Here is a 6000-nt window from a genome sequence, read left to right as displayed (position 1 = left end):
CTGAGATGAGATTTATTCATAGTTTTGCAAAACTGTGTGCACAACTTGTGTGAGGAACCAAGTTGCCTACACAGCTTGTCATGGTCTGTGCCCTCCCAGGACTCCCTGTGTGGTGGGGAGGACTAACAGGTACATGGGTCATTACAGCAGTGGCTGGTAGGGGCTATGATGGTGGTTGTGCTCCAGGGTCTACAGCGAGAACTGAGACAGATGGCAACGCAAGCTCCATCCTCTCCATTCCCTTCAAATCATATCTAAATTCAATGACTCAACAAGTGTTCTTGGTCTGATTTTGTTCCATTGCCTACATTTAATTTTAATTTATTCCAGTACCTAATTTAAGCCTGGAGTTGAGGAGGGGAAAAAATGATAATGTGGACCAGATTTTAGATGGTTGGCACTTATAATTTCACAGAGAGTCTCAATGGAATAATAAGCAATGGTTATGAACTTGCTAAGAATCAATTTGGTATTTGGAGCTTCATCCAACTCACAATTATATAAATACTCAAGCTCTAGAAAATTGGCAGGAGGCTAAAATTACAAATGTGATCTGTGTCATTTCTTTAACGGACCAATTATTTTGATGCCTCCTTTTCCCCTTGGAAGGCACCTTAGCAGCACACGTGGCTAGCTTCTTACCTCTGGCCAAGACTGCTCTTGACTAACAGAACCTTCGTGTCTTACCCATCTCCAGATCTAGGCCAAATGGAGACACAAATCTATATTGAGCACTTATTAGGCACCAGGCCCATTACATGCGTGCTCTTATCTAATCTTTACAATAACCCTGCAAAATAGGTTCCAGAATCCTCCTTTCGCCAGTAAGAATCCAACACCCAGAGAGCCTGAGCACTCTGCCTCCAGTCCTAAACAGCTCTTGAGGGTAGAGCTGGGATTCAAACCCTTTCCTCTACACCATGCTGTTTCTCCCCAAAACGCCTAGTGTCTTCCCTGTCATCTTACAGCCTTTTAAGCCTGGAATCTCTTCTGTCCAATCTAAACAGCTTCCTACCCATGGGCTCTCCTTCCCAGTTTCCACCAGTTGAAATCCTACACCTCATCCAAATCTTTTGTGCAATAGCATCACCTCCCCAGTAAACTTCCTTGCACCTCCCATCAGTGTGAACTGTGCTTCCTGGGAATTCTCCCCGCCCCATGCTTGGCTCTTACAACGCTTATCATTTTCTGTACTTTACCAGGGCTTTTTGCATCCTTTTTGTATCCTACCTGAATTATCCATTTTCAGCGGCAGGGAGGAAAGAAAGGACATTTGTTGCACACTTACTTTGTCATAGGAGTTTGTCTCCTTTAATCCCTCAGATAATCCAATGAGGACTTTTTACCTGCTACGTTACTGATGAAGTTGGATACACAGCAACCTGAAGTGGTGGAATGAGATGCAAATCCAGAAAGCAAGAACTAAAAATTATAGATAATTTTCCCCACTCTGAGCCTAGCCCATCGCTCAGGCATCCAGCAAATGTTTGTGGAGTGAATTAATGAATGGATGAATGAATGAATGAATGAATATTTGAAGGTCGGGTTACAAAGGAACTTAGTGAGAAATGACACCGGTAGGAGAGCTGAAGTACCCTGAAAAATACATATTCCAAGCACAGATGGGGTTCAGTGGCTGAAGAAAATCCCAAACACTGAAACGAGCTCAGAATAAAAAGAAACGGTTTCCTTAACGCTTTCACAACTAAAGGTGTGTCTCCGCAGACCAGGTACAGAAGACGCATTTGCAGTCTACAGAGCTCCCTCCTTCGGAAAGCTCTGGAACACAGTCGGGTTTTGTTCGCAAACTTCGGCCGCGGGGGCGGGCAGGGGCCTGCCACTTTAAGAATCTGGTCGAAGTCCTTTTCCTCTCCCTGCCCCCCCTCGCGGTGCCGGGGAAGCCCAGCGCCCACCCCTTTCTCCTCTTGCGGGCTTAACTACGGGTTCGGCTGCCCATCCGTCACAGAGGCGCCGCCTCTGATTGGCTTCGGGCCGGGAGGCGGGGCGGGAAGGCCGGAGAAACTAGTTTGTTGGCGGCGCCCCTGCTGTACCGCAGTAGCAGCGCGCTCAGCGGCTTTTGCGAGCCGGGGGAGGGGAGCGGCGGTGGCGAGGGCTGCGGAGCCTCGCGCGGGCGGCTAGGGGCCTCTGAGCGCGGCGGGTGGCGACGCCCCGAGCGGTGAGTACCCGGGCTGGGCTGGGGGCGCCGTCCTCGGGCCGGTCTAGCCGCGCGCCCGGCCGCCGGCTTTGGCACTTGTCACCACCCCCCACCCCGGGCCGGGACCGGGAGCGCCGGGTCCTGCGCGCCCCGCCGTGGGAGCCCCCGGCAGAGTGAGACTCGCGGGACCGCGTGCCCCGCGAGCAGCACAGCGGTGCTCGAGTCCCTGGAACCGCCTCGGCCACCTCGGGGTCTCGGGGGGCTGGAGTCGGGGACAATGGTGGGGAGTGGAGGTCTGTAGAGAGCCGTCCCCTCCCCAACCCCGCTCCTCCCTCCTCGTGAATGCCTGGGGACCCGGCGAGGGTATTTGCTGAAAGCTCTGAGCGAGAGAATGAATTGTTTTGCAAATGGATGTAGCGCGCGGGAGCTGCAACTCTTTCCCCTGGGAGTGCTTGATTCATTGAGTCCGCAGACTCTCTTTTTAAAAAATTACTATCGATCCTGGAAAGAGCAGGCTGTCTGTCTTTGAGGATGTGAGCAGCCCGGCTTTGCGCCGCGGGCCGGGCGAAGTCCCCGCGCACTTGACGCCGAGGGCCAGATGGCTGCCTGCCTCGAGCAGAGCGAGGGCAGAGGGGTTTAATCAAGGGAAAGGTCGTCCACGCGAGCCCGGCCCGGAGTCTCCTGTGCCCCGGCCGTTTACGTCCCACCTGACAGGGCCCCTCGTTTCTGTTTAGAGAGCTGTGGAGCAGCAGAGGAATGGTCACCCGTCCTAAGCCCCGCCCACCTGCCCCCCCAGGGTGGCCGCCACCCTAGCAGGTCCAGATCAAGCCTTCTCTGGCCCCGGCTGTCCTGTTCACCCCATCTTGCCCTGGCTCCGGGACCCCACAGCACTTGGGCACGCCCCCCACTCCTTTTCCCCCTCGTGGTTGCTTGAGAAGCTTTCTGGTTGGGACTCTGTGCCCCCAGGGGCACCATACAGTTTTGTGCTGGTGCTTCAAAGAACCCAAAGTTCATTTCCATTATCTTTGAGCAGAGGAATCTTTATAGAGATCTTAACAAAGGGGGTGGGGTGGGGTGGGGCTCGACCCAGCGGTGGGGCCCGACCCAGGTCCCCCCGCAGGTTTAACGCAGCCACTCTTGATCCTGCTGGGTTGGCTTTGGGCAGGGGGGAGGCTCCCTGAGCTTTGGCCCTCCCTGGTGAGTCAGGGCAGAGAAGGCCAGGTGTCTGGGCCTTTTGGTTTCGATCTGGTTCTGGCGGCGTGACTGAGGGAGGGAAGTTGCCAGGGGGAGAGGAGGCAGGAACCCCACAGTCTGATCACAGGCCAGACTCTGGTGACTCTGACTTGGGTCAGGCCCTTTGGGACCCTGGGCCTCAGTCTACCCCTTCACAGGTGGGACCTATGCTCTTTGAGGCAAGGTGTGCTGTTAGGATTGCTAAGGGGGTGTTGGTGAAGGCTTGCATTTGGGGACTGGGGGGGAGTAGGACCCAAGGTCCACCCCACCGGGGGCAGGTTTGGTGTCCTTCTAACACCGGGTCCTTGAGTCCCCAAGCCATGCCTTTGGAGGATGACGGAATCAGTCTTCCGTGCCCGGCAGCTATCTCCGTCTTGAGCCATTCCCTTTGTCAGGAAGTGACTCCATGCAGGTTACTCAAAGGAAGGTAGAGAGAAATGGTAGAGACCTTCGTCCCGGGGCTCAGGCTGCAGCCGGATTTATGTATGCAGGGCAGAGAGAGGAGCCGCGGGCGAGTGGCACGCTCCACCTCAGAGGCGGCTTCTGCAGCCTGATGCCCCTTAATAGCATCTTAAACCTGCGGGCGCTCAGTGTGGGAGAGGAGAGCAGGAAGAAAGAGGACTATTACCCGGGCCTTGGACTTCCTGGTCTGCAGCGAAAGCAGGAGTGGTTCTTCCCATCTATTACCGTGATGCACGATGGGGGGGGGGGCGGCCAAAGGGAGTGGTGGTTTGTTCATTCATTCGTGAATCGATTAATTGATTCATGGTTTGAAGGGGCTTGATTGGGACCCTGCCTTCGGGGAGCTCCCGGACCAGGTGTGCTGGCATGTATGTGGGTTAGAGGCCCTGTACACATCGAGGTGTGCACAGTACCCCAGTGACAAAGGCAGCAAGGGGAGCTGAGGGGACACAGGAGGTGCGCGGGTGGTGAAGGCTTCCTGGAGAGAGGATGCCTTGATTAAGTAAAGATGAGAAAGGCATGCCATGGGCTACCACCTCCCCCCACCCACTCACACTTCTCCCAGAGGCCACTTCATTGCCAGCCTCCAGGCAGGTGCAGGTTGAGGGCAGAGAGCATGCAGGTGGGAGGTGATGGAAAGGTTCACCTGGGACTATGGTGGTCTGGCCCAGGAGTCCCCCAGGAAGATGGGTGGCTTCTGGATACAGCCGATCTGCTCAGGGGATCATGGGAGAACCCACCCCACCAGCCCCAAAGACCAGCCCATCGCCTGAGCCGTTAGTCCCACGGTACCAGCCCTCAGTGTGGGTGTGGCCTGAAAAAGGAGGGGGCTAGCAGAGCTGGCACAAGAAAACACAGTGGCCAGACACAATGAATTGGCTGATTGAGATGCTCCTTTTCATCTAATGTGGTAAATTTCATAATTGAATTGCCTTAGGCAACCAGGGCTGTTGAAGCCTTTTCCCAGCCAGAAAACACTTAGTTGGGACAGCTAGGGGCGGGGGTGAGGAGAGTGTATGCATCCACAGCTTTTACTCACAGCATCCCAGCTGGCCTTTTCCCTTAGGAATCTGGGTCTGTCCCCAGGTGATGGAAGTCAGCCCAGCCTCCCCTGTAGGTTCCACTCCCTTTCCTAGACCACCTGGCCCCTGAGCAGCACTGCTCCCGCGCCAATCTAATTATGTAGCTAAAGCTGATACCTGTCACCTTCAGGCACTCACCTTGCCAGACTTACTCCAGGTCCCTTAGCTGTTAGGAGCATGGAAGGGGGATTGTGGGATGGAGGGCAGAGAGAGGGCTCAGGGATGGGAGGGTTCCCTGTTATTAAGTCTCTTCAGCACCAGGTTGGGGGTTGGGGGGAAGAGCATGGGCTCTTTGAACTGGACTCGGGTTCAGATGTTGCTTATGTGTCTGTGGTCAGCCCTCTCCTGGGGTCCCAGCCACCTGCACCCACCCTGCCCCCTCCCTCTAGTGCCAGTAGACGCTGTTCTTTCTTACTGCTAAACCTTTCCTTCCCAGCCCTGTCAGTGACCTTTTGGATGAAAAATGGTAGGCATGTGTGGCTCACTAACCTGTTTTTAAAAGTGCCAGCTCTGTGGTCTCAGAAATCCAGCTTAGTTGGGAAATTTCACTGTATTTTCTGCAAATACATAAAAATCTCCCAAGCCATTCTTTCCCCCAACGATGGTCTCCTGCACCTCTGGGACAGAGTTTAGATGAGGCTCTCTGGGCCCCACCCTGTTTCAGCGTGACTGAGGCCCAAGGCCAGCTCCACCTCTTCACCAGCTATCCCGCAGATGGAACCCTCACACCTGGACCGTGTCAGCAGAAAGAGCACTTAAGTGGGGGTCTGGGAGTCCTGCTCTGCCCCTACCTGGCTGTGCAACTTCCTGTAGGTCCCCTTACCTCTATGGGCCTCGATTTGCTCTTCTGTAAAATGGGTGGATGTTCTTCGGTACAATGCTACTATTAAATGTCTTGCTGTAAAATCTCAAAAGGTCTTGTGTCCTCTGGTATTAAGTAGTTTTATAAAGCTTGAGTTACTTGCATAGTTCTCTTGGGCAGGAAGAGGGAGAGGTAGCCGGTAGAGTGCAGAGGGGCTGAATTAGAAGGCAGGAATCTGGCGTCCTAGCTCCAGCTCCGCCTCTGAT

At 54.5% G+C, this 6000-nt stretch overlaps 1 protein-coding gene across 1 annotated transcript in view; it reads left to right on the top strand.

Moving 5' to 3' along the window:
* The first annotated feature begins 2117 nt into the window (after positions 1–2117).
* Positions 2118–6000, top strand: part of KLHL25 (kelch like family member 25) — a 47687-nt gene continuing 43804 nt past the window's right edge. Inside the window, exon 1 of the mRNA XM_068537599.1 lies at positions 2118–2176. The gene's annotated coding sequence lies outside the window, so the exon portion shown is untranslated. The remainder of the gene's footprint in view (positions 2177–6000) is intronic.

This window comes from Eschrichtius robustus, chromosome 1 (assembly GCF_028021215.1).
Source record: "Eschrichtius robustus isolate mEscRob2 chromosome 1, mEscRob2.pri, whole genome shotgun sequence".
NCBI classification, from domain to species: Eukaryota; Metazoa; Chordata; class Mammalia; order Artiodactyla; family Eschrichtiidae; genus Eschrichtius; species Eschrichtius robustus.
The sequence above is the reverse complement of the archived record's forward strand: the minus strand, read 5'-3'. Positions and strand labels throughout refer to the sequence as shown.